Below are 15,766 nucleotides of genomic sequence, written 5' to 3'. Positions count from 1 at the left end.
CCGCATTTTCAAGGGCCTCCTGTGAAAACGCATGGCGCCTGGCGCGGCAGTGAGGGCTGTTGTTTCAGTCTGGGAAAACATTTTGACAGCTGCGGGAACCATGAGGCCTGAAACAAAACAAAACAAAACAGCGTCCTGAAACAGCGCGCTTCTAAAACACGTGGGCGTGTATCATTGGGAGACAAAATATCAGTCAACGCATTTGCCAACGCTAGACTTATTTTGTTCCTCAGACTTACTTTGTAACCAGTAACCACCGTCGCATTTCGTTGGGACCGTCCCAGTGGAACCATGAACCAGTCTGTGACGTCCATCACACAAAAACGTGACAAACCGGGCCAGTCATTCACCCCCTCGCCCCGCCTGGGGGCGGCGGAACCGAGCAGATGTCCGCTCACGCCACAGCGCTGTGACGCCGCCGGGCTCGCTGAAAGCGGAGGGCTTGGGCCGGGGAGGGGCAGCTGGGACTGTTGAACTCGACTGGTGTCCGCTCAGTGGCCGGGGATGGGGGTCCCCATGCACCCCGGCCAGCCCACGCTCCCGTCCGTATTGATCGGTGGGTGAGCGACAGTGCGGCGTCCGACATTACCCGCGGGACCTATGGAACCCAGCCGGAGAGCTGCAGGTTTTATACTGAAACGCACGATGAATTGGAGCTGCGAGAAATTGAAGAAAAAATGTGGTTCGATAGAGATAATAATGTTGCTTCTGGGACAAAAAAGCTCGAATAAATCTTACGGAGTTATTTTCGTAAACGAGCATTAGCAAGCCTGCTGATGAGGTTATTATATTTAATTATGCCATGTACCGGGGATTCTCCAATTATCCTTCGAAGTAGCTTTTCAGCTTGGAGTTCTCCGAATAAGCCAATTTAGTTGATTACCCAAAGTTTATGGGAATGCAGAGACCGGAGGTGATTTTCAGCTCCGCTGGTAGGTAAATTACCGGGCAGGCTGCCTGGACGGACGAAAACTGGACGCTCTTTTCTCACGTCATCATTGACCGGTAAATGTAGGTTCCGGCCACTGAAAGTCGCGCAGCAGCAATCACAGTGAACCGGATGTGCAGTGAGGACAAAAAACGGCAATGGTCGTCCTCCCTCGCGATAGAAGCATCCGGACCATCGGTATCGAGAGGTCGATCGCGGACCACCGCGCCGTGGCGCGACCGACGCGACGGTTTCCGACGGATAGCTTGCATGATGCTGCAACCTGAAAAATAGGGGGATGAATGAATCCGCTACGCATTCTCGGACGCGACCATTATTTCAATGTTTTAGGACCGTATGGTGTGACCGACGGGGGTAAAGTGGATTAATTTACAATTCGAAGAAAAAAATGGTGGGTCCGGTCCGTATCATTCTGATTTTGTCATCGACTTTTCGTCATATCAACCGGTACCTCAAGCGACGCCAAACACACGAAGTCAGTAGGATTCCCCAAAAGATCCTTTTGAGATATTCCCCCCTCAATCGCAAAGGGTAAAGAGATCACAATTACTTAGTTAGTGACATGGAGCCACAGCGATGCGGACATTCTACCTACAGTTAACACATCCTGTACCCCGAGATCTCCCCCTGGCTCCTCGCACGCGCTACTCCCATGAGCGGCTCTAGTCATCTTTGATAGACTACTTACTGGCTGAATGGGCTAGTTAGAGTAATACTGGCACCATGTGATCGGATCACTGTCGGGCTTACGGGGCTCTTATTCAGGTCGATTGGAAAGAATGAAATTATTGTTATATTGCATGCTGCTTTGATGTGGTCAAGACTCCAAGAGATGTATAGGTACTGTTTTGCAGCAGAAGCTAACAAGAGCACTGATTAACACTTATAGCTCTATTGATCAACATATTACATAAGCGTGTGTTCTGAGTAGAAGGGTTTGTGATATTCTGATTTCTGAGGGAACACCTGCTCAGGCTTACGCTACGATAGGATACAGGTGACATCCCGGACAATGTAGCGGAAGTCAGACGCCCAATTTCGCGACACGCTATCGTGGCTCTCAGACACCCGGTTCCCACGGCTTTATCGGCCCCCAGTTTATTGCCTATTGGGGGCTCAGGGGCTCTGTCGTGATCAGTGATCGGTGGTGGCGGGAAATGTTGTAAATTTAACGGCCCCGCCGAGTTCACTGTACCCGATGTCTGGCAGACGAGTTGGCTCTCCCATTTTTCGCTCTATAAGTACCGAGGGGCGTGTGCGCTCAATTTGCCACAAAGTCTGCGAACTGCTTAATTTGCCAAGTCGGTATAGATATGGAAAAGCCGTAAAAAGTTATTTCCGGAATGTGACGTTATGAATTGTCGAGCTCTCAGCTCAGTGACCTCGACATGTATTTTTAATTAATATCGTCATATGCCCATAATCAACACAAGCGTGCTATAAATGATATGATGTAATTACGTAAGACTGCAAAAAAAACGAAGCTTACGACCCGCAGTGAAGCAGATAGCGCAGCAGCCGAGCCCTGTAAGGTAAGGATTATATATTCCCGACCGGGGCTGGGAATATATATTCCCGACCGGGGCTGGGAAAATGCGTTTTATTCACCGAGGTTTTTGTGCGGAGGACCGAGTGCCGGTAGGCACGAGGTCCGTAGCCAAAAACCGAGGTAAAACCTAAGAATATAATATAAACTGGTATTATATATTATATTCTTAATATAATACTAATATTCTATTAATACTATGTTCATATTTATAGTCACCGCGATTATTTTTTTGTGTTTTTCATTATTGGGCGGCGCTGGCCGTTGAGTATGAAAGATGAAATTCCTTACTTTTCCCTTATTTAGGGATTGAAAAAGCTGAGGATGAAGATGGTGAAGCGCCAGAAGTTAGAATAAACTATAAAGATATGGAGTCCAGCAGGGCCCAATCTCACCAAGTGCGGTAAACTCAATTTGGGGTAAAATACCAAACTACCCCACTCCATAACTACAAAAATACTACTCCGAAATTAGTTAAACTAGCTTGGTGAGGTTGGGCACTTGGCCCAATCTCACCAAGTTATGTAAACTTAATTTTGGGACAGTATTTTTGTAGTTACGCAGTGGGGTAGTTTGGTATTTTACCCCAAATTGAGTTTACCGCACTTGGTGAGATTGGGCCCAGGAGTGAGGAAACCGCGAGGAAAACCGAAAATTGGGTGAAACGCTGAATCAAACGCGTCTTAGATCCCAGCTGGAACAATATCCAAATGTTTCATTGTGGATCGTTAAGATGCTTCGCGCATTTAAAGTGTTCGTTTTTTGCGTGCATTATGTTGTAATAATGAGTAGGTACTCTGACCATGTTCTGCAGCAATAAATACATTGGCATTGGAACGATACCTAACCTTGTTTAGTTGAATTACGTTGACAGCAAAAGTAAGTGAAAACGCCGTCACTTAATTTTGCTCACTTCTGCTGTTGCTGTTAGTGAACACACAATCCGAAAATATCTTCTTTGGATTTGGTTCTTCCGCTCAGAATATTCAGTAAAATTTTGTCTGGGAAAATCAAAAAGCCCTAGGGCCGAATCGTTTCCCAAATACCTTCAACATTAGCGGAGGCGGGCCGAAGCCATTTCCCAAATGCACGTGCTAATGTTAAAGGGATATCTCGGCATGTGGTAAAATGCGTTTTATTCACCGAGGTTTTTGTGCGGAGGACCGAGTGCCGGTAGGCACGAGGTCCGTAGCAAAAAACCGAGGTGAATAAAACTGCATTTTCACAGCCCAAGCTTGGGAAGAGATTTACCACATGCCGTACCGGCGCAACAGTTAATATCATATTCATTTGATATTTTACACTTTAATCTTAATATTGTGTTAACTCGCGCCCCACTGGGGTCTGTGTATAACACGCCCTACTGGGAGGGGGGGGGGGCTATTCATAGCCCCCCTCCTAACTCCGAAACTACTGGGCCGATCGTCAAAATTCAAACGGCGTCTGATAGCCCCGGAAAACTGTCGAGCGAAACCTAATTTCATTGACCTCGAGGTCACCGATGACGTCACAGGTCAGATCAAAGTAAAAATTATTAGCACTTTGGCTTGTTCACATTTTGGGCTCTGGCCGCCGTCTTACAAGTCAGATCAGGCTCATTTTTGGTTTCCACACTCGTGAACAGATGCTCTAGATACCTTGAGGGTACCAAACTTGTACTTTGATTTTCAGGTCAGGGTCAGGTCATCACAGGTCACGAAAATATTATATCATGCGTCGGTCACGCGACACATGTTTTATGGTCCATTTAGGCCATAGATTTCGAATTTGATGTCGTCTGTGTCATTCGAAGTCATTTTGAGTCGAATTTAGCTTAGGTCAGGTCACTTTCAGGTCAAAAAAGGTCAAATTTTGAAGTTAAAATTTTTCAACAAAAAAGGTGTCTATTGGATGCAGTTTGAGCTCCGGAACACGATGGTGCCATTTATATTGGTGTACGATGTCAAATACGTACTGAAAAAGTGATTTGAAAAATTAATAATTGTGATTTTTTTTTGCAATAATGCGTATAACTTGGCCATTTTTGAAGATATTTAGCTAAAACTTGCTAGAGTTAGTCATAATCATGCGTTCTGTCACATATATTCCGTTTTTTTCGAAAAGTCAAAAACTTTTTGAAAAAAATATAAAAATATAGATTTTGAATATTATTATATAACATTTTCGGAATTTTCAAAATTTTGAAAATCCGAGATAGCAGTTTGATAGCGCGGTCAATTCTGAGTCCTTTCATGCAAAGAAATTGGATCTAGCTTAAAAACTGAGCTCTTGGGAGCGATTGCCGTGGCTCAATGTTTTGCGTCGAAATCGGACGAACATGACGTCACTCTGACGTCATTTCCGGCCGACCTATGGTAGCTACGAAGTTCAAATTTTGACACAAGGTGTCAAATTGATGCAGCCGAAGGTACTGAAAGTTTGGCGTCGATACGTCAAGCGGTTTTGAAGTTATTGCAGAAAAACGGGAGGGGGGGGGGCTATAAATAGCCCCCCCCCCCAGTGGGGCGCGGGTTAATATTATATTAATACTATGTTCATATTTATAGTCACCGTGATTATTTATTTGTGTTTTTCATTATTAGGCTGCATTGAGTATGAAAGATGAAATTCCTACTTCCCCCTTATTTAGGGTTTGAATAAGCTGAGGATGAAGATGGTGAAACGCCAGAAGTTAGAATAAAGATATGGAGTCCAGCAGGAGTGAGGAAACCGTGAGGAAAACTAAAAATTGGGTGAAACGCTGAATCAAACGCGTCTTGGATCCCAGCTGGAGCAATTTTAAATGTTTCATTGTGGCACGTTAAGATGCTTCACGCATTTAAATTGTTCGTTTTTTCCGTGCATTATGTAGAAATAATGATTATTCCGACCATGCTCTGCAGCAATAAATACATTGGCATTGGAACGATAACTTTGTTTAGTTGAATTACGTTGACAGCAAAAGTATGTAAACACGCAGTCACTTACTTTTGCTGTTGCTGTTAGTGAACACACAATCCGTAAATATCTTCTTTGAAATTGGTTCTTCCGCTCAGAATATTCAGTAAAACTTTGTCTGGGAAAATCAAAAAGCCCTAGGGCCGAATCGTTTCCCAAATACCTTCAACATTAGCCGAGGCGGGCCGAAGCCATTTCCCAAATGCACGTGCTAAAGTTAAAGGAATATCTCGGCATGTGGTAAATAACCTTACTTGACCTTTGGAACTTCCATATAATCTAATGTATATTCTAACCAGGGGCGTAACTTTTTGGTTTTCGTTGGGGGGCAACGCTGTCAGGGGCGCCTTTTTAAGGGCATGGGGGCGCCTCCCCGTGACTGTCTAGAAATAAGTCTTATTTCAGTTTACGGCAGCATTTTTTTTTTACCATAGCACGTTGTTTTTGTGCCGTCGTGTTTTGGCACGTTATGTTGCAGTTTTTTCTGAAATAGCGCGCCAAAAGCGCGGAATTATTTTGTAATCAAATACATTTTGAAAGCACTTTGGGGACCAGAGACCGGGGGCGGGTAGTGGAATTGGGGACCAGGGTAGTGACGCCTTATTAAACAACGCATATGGTAGTTCTTCTAAAGAAACGAGACGAACTGATGAATTGACAAAAAGAAAAGAAAAAAACAACTGATAAAAAGGCGAGATTAAAGAAACAAATCTGTAGAACTCAGTGGCGTATCCAGGATCTTGGAAAGGGGGATGCCAAACCTGCTCGAGGGGCCCCATCCTTACCTTAGGGGCCCCAGTAGTATAGCGTACTTAACTCACGCCCAGGTGCGGTTCTTTGCCACTTTTGCCATGTGAGGGAGCCTTTTTAGGCACACTCGGCAATCTAAAAAACAAAATGTTGAAACGTGAAAAATGCATCGATATCGATAGCTCTGTAGCGTACAAATTATTTCAGCAGTAGGCATATACCGGGTGGCCCAAAAAAAAAGTTCCGAACTTTGGAGGCCTATATCTCAAATACGAGTGCAAATAACGAGGCAAAATTTTCATCAAGTTTGCGTCACTTCTTTGCGCATTGGTATGCCAAATTATAACACTGTACCATCATTTTCAAGTCAGCAATCTTATGTTGAATCAAGTAAGACGTTTTTGCTTTTTTTGCCGTTGTTGAACGGAAGTAATTATTGACTTAGACGTACCATGTTAGAAAAAATAAAAAATAAACGGTTTGAATGACACCAGCACGTGTGTTACTGTTTTATATATTTTTGTCACACTTATGTGCCAAATATTCAAATACTAAGCCAAAGTTGTGTTAATGGATGCCATTCGTTTCAACACAAGTCCTGTTTCGAGTCGAAGGAGTGGCACGGTGCATGGGTTACTGCTGATCGCCCTCCCTTCAAGAAGATCAAATAATAAATCGACCGAATAAGGAAAAAAGCTAGAGGGAATGTGTCACCCTGAGGCCTGAACCACCAATGAGACTAGCTGCCAGTAGCAGTCATGGCTGTAGGCCGTGGTGCCGAGATGGAAGTGGCCCGTTCACTCACATTTTTGGTAAACATCAGAGCAAAAAAGTGATTTTTACATGGCATGCTAGAAACACGAACCGTTCAAAAAGTGATTGACCGAATAACATAAAAATCGTACCATTCACTGAAAATATATGTTGCATTGACTATTGGAAGTTTCAATGTTGTATCTTTATCACTTTCTGAGAAATATTGATTTAAAATTGGGAACGTTTTTTCTGGGCCACCCGGTAGTTTTTTTTTTTTGCTTTGGTCGTCGCTAGAAAGATCATCAAAAGCAAAATGTCTTTGCCATTTTTTTAAAGATTGTAGCATTTTTCAAAGGGCAGATGTCAGTCTCTTAGTGTCTTGCGCTGGTTGAGGGCTGGTACCCTTAACTTTAGAAGGGCCCGACTCGGTTTGAGCTCTGCTCTAGACTCTGATGGCTCTATGTCGCCCACATTGGCCTCACTCCGACCTCTGAAGGCTCATTCTGGCCTCTGAAAGCCCCACACCGGCAACAGAGTGAACCACGCTGGCCTCCGGGCCCCATAATGGCCTCAGGAGACCCATGCTATGGCTGACCTCACAGGGCCCCCGCTGGCTCTTGGGAGCCTTTGAGTCAGGCTCTGATGTCCCTATGCCGCTCTCGAACCCACGCCGGTCTCTAGAAGCCCACGATGTCCCCTGAGGGTCCCACGCATGCCTTTAAGGGCCACCCCTACCTTAGGGCCTCAGGGGTCCCAAACATGCATAAGGTCTGAAGAGTGGCTGCCGAGGCCCTCGAGGTGGTCTCTAATGGCCCGACGCCAGCCTATATGAAGGCCCGCGCTGGCTTCTGAGGGTTCACGCTGGTCACAGAGGGCCCCACACTTGCCTAAAAGGGCTCCACATTGTCTTCAGAGGACCCCAAGCTGGTCTCCGTGGCCAATGGACTTCAATCTGACCTAAGAAGGTCCCATGTCTCTGGGCTTAAAAGACCCAATGCTGGACATCGACGGCCCCACGCTGGACATAGAGGGTCCCACACTGGCCTTAGAAGGCCCCACAATGGCCTTAGAGGGTCCCACGCTGGCCTTAGAGGGCTGAGCGCTGGCTCCTTAGGGCTCTACGCCAGCGTCAAAGGGTCCCACGCTCAAGTCTAAGCTTTTTTATGGCCGCCAAAGCGACCTCTGAGGGCTCCACGCTAGCCTCTGGGGGGCTCAGCCTTGGCCTCGGGCCCTACGCTGGCCTATGAGGGCCATCAAATGGCATTTTAAGATAGTTTGACGCAGTTTGACCCTGAAAGTTACTGGTGGCCCTTCATAGGCCGGCAAGGGACCCTCAGAGGCCGGGAGACCCTCAGAGTCGCTGGTAAGTGGTCGTCAGATGCGCTGGCCTAGGGCCCTCGGAGGCGCCAGAGGCGCCTCAGAGCCACCGAAGTAGGCCCTTAAGAGGCACTGGTGTGGGACCCTTAGAGGTGGCAGTGAAGGCCATCAGAAACTGGTGTGGACCGTGGAGCCATAACAAACGGGTATGGGGCCCTTACAGCTGATCCCTGATTGGCCGGCAACGGCCCTCAGAGGCCGGCAAGGTCCCTCAGAACCCGGCGTGGGGCCCTTCTGGAGATAAGTGTGACTACACAAGAGACCATGGGGTGTTCTCACAAGCCCTGTGGTGTCCTTTCCAGTTGAAGCGTGGCCAGCGCGAACCCTCTGCTGCCAATTGGCACCGCAGGGTCCTTCGGGCCCGAGGGGACCCTAAACCTTATAACGGACATGTGCCCCTCGCCCCTGGCTATGCCGTTGAATCCAAGTGATCAGGGGCTGTTCAGGTGATCAGGGGCCTCTCAGGTGACCAGGGGCCTTTCAGTTGACCAGGGGCCCACCAGGTGACCAGGGGACCTTCTGATAACCGGGGGCCGGTTATACCAGGAGCTCCACGGGTACCTAAATGCCTTCATGTGACTGCAGGGGCCCTTCATATAACCAGGTAATCCCCGGGTAAACATGGCCCCTTGGGCGACCAGGGTTTCTTCAGAACACTGGCCAGGGGCAACCCAAGGGATCAGAGACCCCTCAGGTAGCTGGGGGTCCCTTAGATAACCAGGGGCCCCTCAGGTAACCAGGGGTCCCTCAGATAACCAGGGGGTCTCAGGTAATTACGGGCCCCTTAGGTAATCAGGGGGCCCTCAGATAACCAGGGGCCCTCAGATAACCAGGGGCCCCTTAGGTAACGCAGGGGCCCCTCAGATAGTCAGGGCCCCTCAGGTAACCAGGGGCCCCTCAAGTGACCAGGGCCCCGTGGCCCCCCTTGGGTACCTACGTCACTGCACTCAAGTGACCCAAAGGGCCCACTTGCATGTTTGATGCCAAAGGGGGAGGCCATGGCCTCTTGGCCTCTCCCCTGGATACGCCACTGGTAGAACTTCACCCCACGCAGAAGCAAGGGACGTTTTTACGCCTCCCCTTTTAAGTTAAGAACACACTTCATACTGCATCTTTTCCGCACGTGTTCTAGAAGCAAACCAGTGGCAAAAATTTGCCCTCATCGAAAAAAATAAAAAAATTGCCCCCCCCCCCCGCCCGCGCCGGGCCGGGGGGGGGGGCAGTGAACACCTCCCCTGCGGTTTTTCGCAGATATCTCAAAACTCCGCGCCGCCGTTTTTGGCACACCTGTTCATGCATCTTTTTTTTTACACATGTGCAAATTTCAGACCCAGAGCTCTCAAGGTCAGGTCACCAGGTCACGTCAAAAGACCTCACCTCAGAAAAAAAGTTGCAATCCTCGTCATAGCTACACCGACTGAACGATCGCCTTGAAACTTTCAGCGATTGATAAGAGTAACAGTATGTCTAAAATGTTTATCTCGGAATTTTGATATCAGTGACCTATGGTCAGGTCAATTTTGCGACCTCTCCATTATAAGTCAATGGGAGAAAATTGAAATGAGCCTTTTTTGGACGAATGGTATTTAGAACCCTCTCAAACATCGTTTCATAGGTAAACATGATACACTGAATCGGAAAAAATGCACCTGTGACCCCTCTGTGTGCCCTTGAGGTCATCTCAGGTCATAGACGGTCACCACCAGTTTTTTGGCTGTAACTTTTGATAAAGGCGTGCTAGAGCGATGAAAACACTTCATATGTATTCAGCTCGACGATACGGATCGACTGATATGCAACATGACCCTTTTCGGTCAGGTTATGACCTTGACCTGAGGTCAAATTTTAAAAATGACCTTTCAAGGTAAAAAAATAGTTCATTCGACGCGTCTCGACGAGAGGAACATGATGCTGCCAAAAGTAATGTCGGTGCACTCTTAAGTCAAAAGTTATTGCCGAAAAACAGTTTTCGTGAAAACTGCTGTGTTACAGTTTTTGCCCTTTGGAGGCTAAACCGTTGACCTTAGGTCAAATCTGAGAACAATGGTCAGAAAGGTCTGTAAAAGGGCTATCGAATGCGCTTTTCCGCGGCGCTGTAGCTCTATTGGTCCCGAGTTAGCCGTTGCAGTTTCCAAAATTGTTGAAATGGCCTACATTTGACCTTCGATGACCTCAGGCGACCTGACCTTTGACCTGACCCAAAAAATGACCGAAGTGTTTCCGTCATTATTTTTGACGCTCTTTCGAATGATGCTTACTGCGTGTCGCTACGTGGCCCAGGAGCCGAGTTAGACCAGACACCCCCCTCACCGCCCGGCGCGGAAGTCGCGGAGCACCAGCCCGGCGCGGGTTAATCCCAGGCTGAGAGCGTTCAAGCTTAGGTCACCCATATACCTCTGTATACCGAGACATGCAGAAGTCTGTGGCTCACCAGGTGATATCAAGTTATCACGAAATGATAGGTACAAATTACTCCTGCTTTGATCTAGAGGTGGCAAAACGTGAAAATTTTGGGAACCAGACTCGAACCAGACCCGGCTGGACATTTCTGGAACCAGTCGGACCCGGTCTAAGTTGGAATCGGAACCAGTTGGACCCGTTCCCCAAAAGTCAATTACCTAATACAAACCGTTTGTAGAAATCATTAATTGCATCGTGTAAAACAGCCCTTTTCCCACTGATAATACTTATGAACTACAGTGTGCAAAGGAACATACATGAGCAAATGTTTTCTTTCCATTCACTTCATATTTTGCAATCATATGTAGTGTCCACTATGTATGGTTTATGGAAGGACCCGGTTGGACCCGCCAGAAAATTTCCAGGAACCGGTCCGGACCCATATGGGTCCAGACCGGTTCTTTTGACCGGGTCCTCGGGTCCACATTTTGCCACCCTTTGAACAAAAAAGATGATGTAGGATACCAGTATAGTCAGAGGAGCGCTAACATTGGCTCGATGGGTGCTATGAACCGTTGGGACGCTACGCCAAGCAAGAGTGGCGCTTTAACAGCAGGGATACCATAACACACAAGGCCCTGTGGGACGATTACATTGACTCAAGGGGCGCCCTTTAGAATCGGTGCGACACCGTGCAGAGGGCGCCATTCTTAACCACATCAATTTTAATGCTCACTGCAAATGGCCTCCAAACTGTCTCGAGGGGTGCCTTCAGGAACCGATGGAACAGCCACCGAAATAGGGGCGCCGCTCTAGCTGCAGTGATGAAATAAGGTATTGACCGCATTGACCAGAGGAGCGCTTCATGTGGCTAAAGGGGCGCGTTGGTTAACTGGTGGGGCGCCACCCCATGCCCAGCGAGGGGCGTCGTACTTAGCAAGGAAATTATGTAAGTCAGAGGAGCGCGAACTTCGGCTCGAGGGGCGCTTGTATGAACCGTTGAGGCGCTAACCTAGCTAAGTGTGCCGTTTTAGCAGCAGGGATGCCATAACACACTATAGCGTGCTATGGTATCTAGGCCCTCTAGCCTCCCCCCCCCCCCCCTCCCCGAGGAGCGATGATTATGACTCAAGGAGCGCCCTTAAGAATTGGTAGGCCACATACATTTCATTACTCAGTGCAGAGGGGCGCCAAAACGGGCACGAGGGGCGCCTTCAGGAGCCAATGGGGCAGTCTACGGACTGGGGGCGCTGTTCTAGCAACAATGATGATAAGGTATTGGCCAGAGGGGCGCTTCATCCACCTGAAGGGTCACATTGATAAACGGATGGGCGCCGCTCTGCATGCGGGGGCATTAGTTATTAGCAAAACAGATGACATAAGACGTGCGTGTTGTCAGAGGGGCACCACTTTGGCTCGAGGGGCGCTTTTTAACCAATGGGGCACGCTATTTAGCTAAGTTTTTACTTGCCGCAAGCGGCGCACCATCCCTGAGGAACGTTACACAAACGACTGACGACTCTCTCGACATGGGCATCAGAGGTGCCCCTATAGACCTCACAGGCGTCTCTAATTCCCATTGAGGCGCCCCTTTGGGCTTCAACTGGAGCTCCTCTTTCTATGGGCCTCGGAGGCGCCCCCATTTGGCATGCAGTCTCCCCTCTTTCGTATTGGGGCGCCATTATGGCCTTAATGGGCGCCCTTTTTCATGTGGGCGCCCCCTATACTATAGACCTCAGAGGCACCCCGAAGGGCCTCAGAGGCCAATAAGGTGCCCCTCTTTCGCATGCAGGCGCCCCTGTGGCCATCTCAGGCGCCCGTGTTTTGCATTGAGGCGCCCCTGAGGACTTCATGGGCGCCCCTCTTTCGCATGCAGGCGCCCCCACGGCCTCAGAGGTTCCCCTCTCACGCATCCCATTTCCATATAGGCGATGGCGCCCCCTTGAAAGATGGCGCACGCGCTCCTATGACGCCGCTGGCCCGTGAGGGCGCCTTTCGGGCCTGGGGGCGCCCACCAAGGTTGGGGGGGCAAACGGAATGTTGGGGTGGCAAAATTTCAAGTTGGGGGGGCACCTGCCTCCCCAAAAGTATACAAAGTTACGCCCCTGATTCTAACAGGGGCGCGGGAACTACTTTCCGACTGGGGTGGCACACCATAATAGAGATCAACCTAGGGTACCCCCAAATCTAGTTTTCTCACCGGTTTTAGGCCACTTATTTTTCACCCCTCGGCTTTTTCAACAAAAAAAGAAAACATTTGCAAAAAAAGTGTGGTATTCCGTCTCAAAGCTGTGGGGGCATCGCCCCCACGGCCCCAGAGTTGGGGGGGCAAGCTGCCCCCACTGCCCCCCCCCCGGCTCCCGCGCCTATGTATTCTAATGATTAACAGGCTGCACGGTATCGTTCGATGCGCTTTCTGGAACATGGTTGAACAGATTGAGCATCCTTTTGAGGGCCATAAACTAGTCAAGATCCACAGAAATAACCCCGAGTCATATTCATTTTGACGAATGGTGGGTCTCGAAGGTCGAAAATGTGAAAATGTTTTTGGGACGTCTGTTGTTGTTCTCAGGATAAATGTTTGTGGGACGTCTGTTGTTGTTCTCAGGATTATTTGAATAAGTTTGTACCGTAAAATGAGTTTGACGCGCGTTCATTTAACCAGTGTTTTTACATATATGTAAGCTTTAACACATACCTAATCAGGCAATGACATTATTTATTATTTTACATTATAGGGGAAGCTGGGGCAATGCCGGAGTTGGGGCAAAGCCGAAATTCGAGATATTTCGAAAACCGTAAGACATGGATGCCACCTGTCAGTGATGCTCTGAAGCTTAAGTGACTACAATTATCGCATGTTTGTTACGAGTCGTCATTCGGAATACTTCGACTGTGAGGGCGCCAAGAGCGTTTTCAAGGTACGTTTCCCTTGTACTACATGCGCCTTTGAAGCTGCATTTCTTACTCATTATGCTACCGTTTGTCTGGCCAATTCGGTCAAGTAATCTTTAGCATGTCTTTGCATAAGTGTGCTGCCTATTTGAAATTTATACAGCACGTTGAAAAGTTATGGGCCTGCAAATGAAAGTATGGCTGGCTGGGGTAATGCCGAAAACGTGCGATTACGCACGTGTTAAAAGCACGCTACGTGGACTTTACTGCTGTAGAATAGCAACGCGTATTTTTAGTCACACAAATTACACTTTCAACCGACACAACGGCCTGTTACCTATAAGGAATGATTTACCTGGCATTTTCTTATTATATCACACAATTATAACTTCCAGTGTGCACCGCGTCCTCAAGCTCTTGAAACGTGTGTCAGCTTTGATGAATTCTGGATAAAGTTGGAGATAAAATGGCAAAACATCAATGTCGGCATTCCCCGTAGATCATTTCTCCCATTTTCGGCTTTCCCCGCAGTCCGGGGCAACGCCGAAAAAGTCACTTCTTTGATATTTTTAGTTTGTGCGCTTAACGGTATGCGAATTCATCAAATGCACCTGGTATGTTTGAAAGGCAAAAGACTGGCCTCTCGAATGACGCCAACAAGAATAGCGTATGTTGTCTACCTTGCGTGCTACGGGCGTCAGAAAAAAAGTCTTCGGCGTTCCCCCAACTTCCCCTACCGTTAATGACTTGCATATTATCTTATGGTTTGAAGAGACTCTTAACTTCTTCGTTTAATATTTTTCACAAAATAAAAAGTTCAGTTTGAAATCGAGACAGCTAGCAAATCATGGCTTGTCTTCATTTATATACCGCTGTCCGAAATGGAAAATGAGGTAGTAATGATGTCGCAGCATTAGTCCACCAAATTTCATCAGACCACCGATCGAGTACGTTCGATCGGTCGGCACGGGTCGGACTTTGTCTCTGACCTTTGACCCGCCCCCGCCCCGTTACATGAGGGGAGGGGGGTGAACTTGAGCTCCCGACATCGCGGCACCGATAAACCTGCCCCCCCCCCCCAGCTGCCACGCCCCGCTCCCACCTAACGACAGGCATTTCCGAGCCGTTTCAGACCGGGGCGGGTTCAGGTCGAGTGATCACCTGGGTCATCCTGGCGTTGGATGACTCCAGCCTCTTGTTGGCCATGGAGAACGACGTGATTACGGCGGGCTAGAACTGGAGAGAATGTGGTGGAGGAGAGAGAGAGAGAGAGAGAGAGAGAGAGAGAGAGAGAGAGAGAGAGAGAGAGAGAGAGAGAGAGAGAGAGAGAGAGAGAGAGAGAGAGAGAGAGAGAGAGAGAGAGAGAGAGAGAGAGAGAGAAAGAGAGAGAGAGAGAGAGAGAGACGCCTAAGGTGACAAATCCCAGCCAGGCGATGCATCATTGCTATTGATAGCGCAGGCTGAAGACTGCGGAAAGCCTGGGCCGCAGAGCGCGTGGCGTTTGAATTGCCCTCCCCTGTCCCTCCCCAGCCGGCACACGCCGCGACATAATAGGCGCAGCCGTGCCGACAGCTGCCCGTTCCAGGGGGAGGGGGGGGGGGGGGTGAGAGGGGAGCCAGCAGCTGCCGGTCTCTGAAACGGAGCTCTTCAAATAAGGACTTTTCCACACAATGTTCGTATCGTTTATATTACCTGCAAAGACGAACAAATACGTCCGTTTCCATTTGGAATTGTGATTCAAATGAGAAGATACTCATACAGATGCGGGAATTGAGGCATTATAAATAATTTGTTGTCTTTAAAATATGAGCCATTAGTGAGAGGAACGATGCTAGCGAACTGCATTTGATGTTGACACAATGCTCCGAAACGAAAGCGAATAATCCAATTAGTTGATTGTGATAAACACTTTCACCCTGCAACAAGAAAACGGACTTTAGGAGCTCTTTCCTAAGCACTCAGTTTGAGCTGACTATTGAACGCAGCCAGAAGTCATGCTTGAGATTATTTCTTTGTGTAAATTAAACGGGATCGAGGTGGTCCGTATTATTTGAATAGGCTCGAACCAGCAGCGCTATTTCCTAGTCAGTCAATGACTTCATAAAAAAACATTTTTATTTTAACGTGGCTCGCTCTTGTGTGTTAACAGTCGCCTG

The sequence above is a fragment of the Amphibalanus amphitrite genome, unplaced genomic scaffold (genome assembly GCF_019059575.1).
Source record: "Amphibalanus amphitrite isolate SeventyFive unplaced genomic scaffold, NRLGWU_Aamphi_draft 000003F_arrow, whole genome shotgun sequence".
NCBI classification, from domain to species: Eukaryota; Metazoa; Arthropoda; class Thecostraca; order Balanomorpha; family Balanidae; genus Amphibalanus; species Amphibalanus amphitrite.
Note: the sequence above shows the minus strand (reverse complement) of the source record.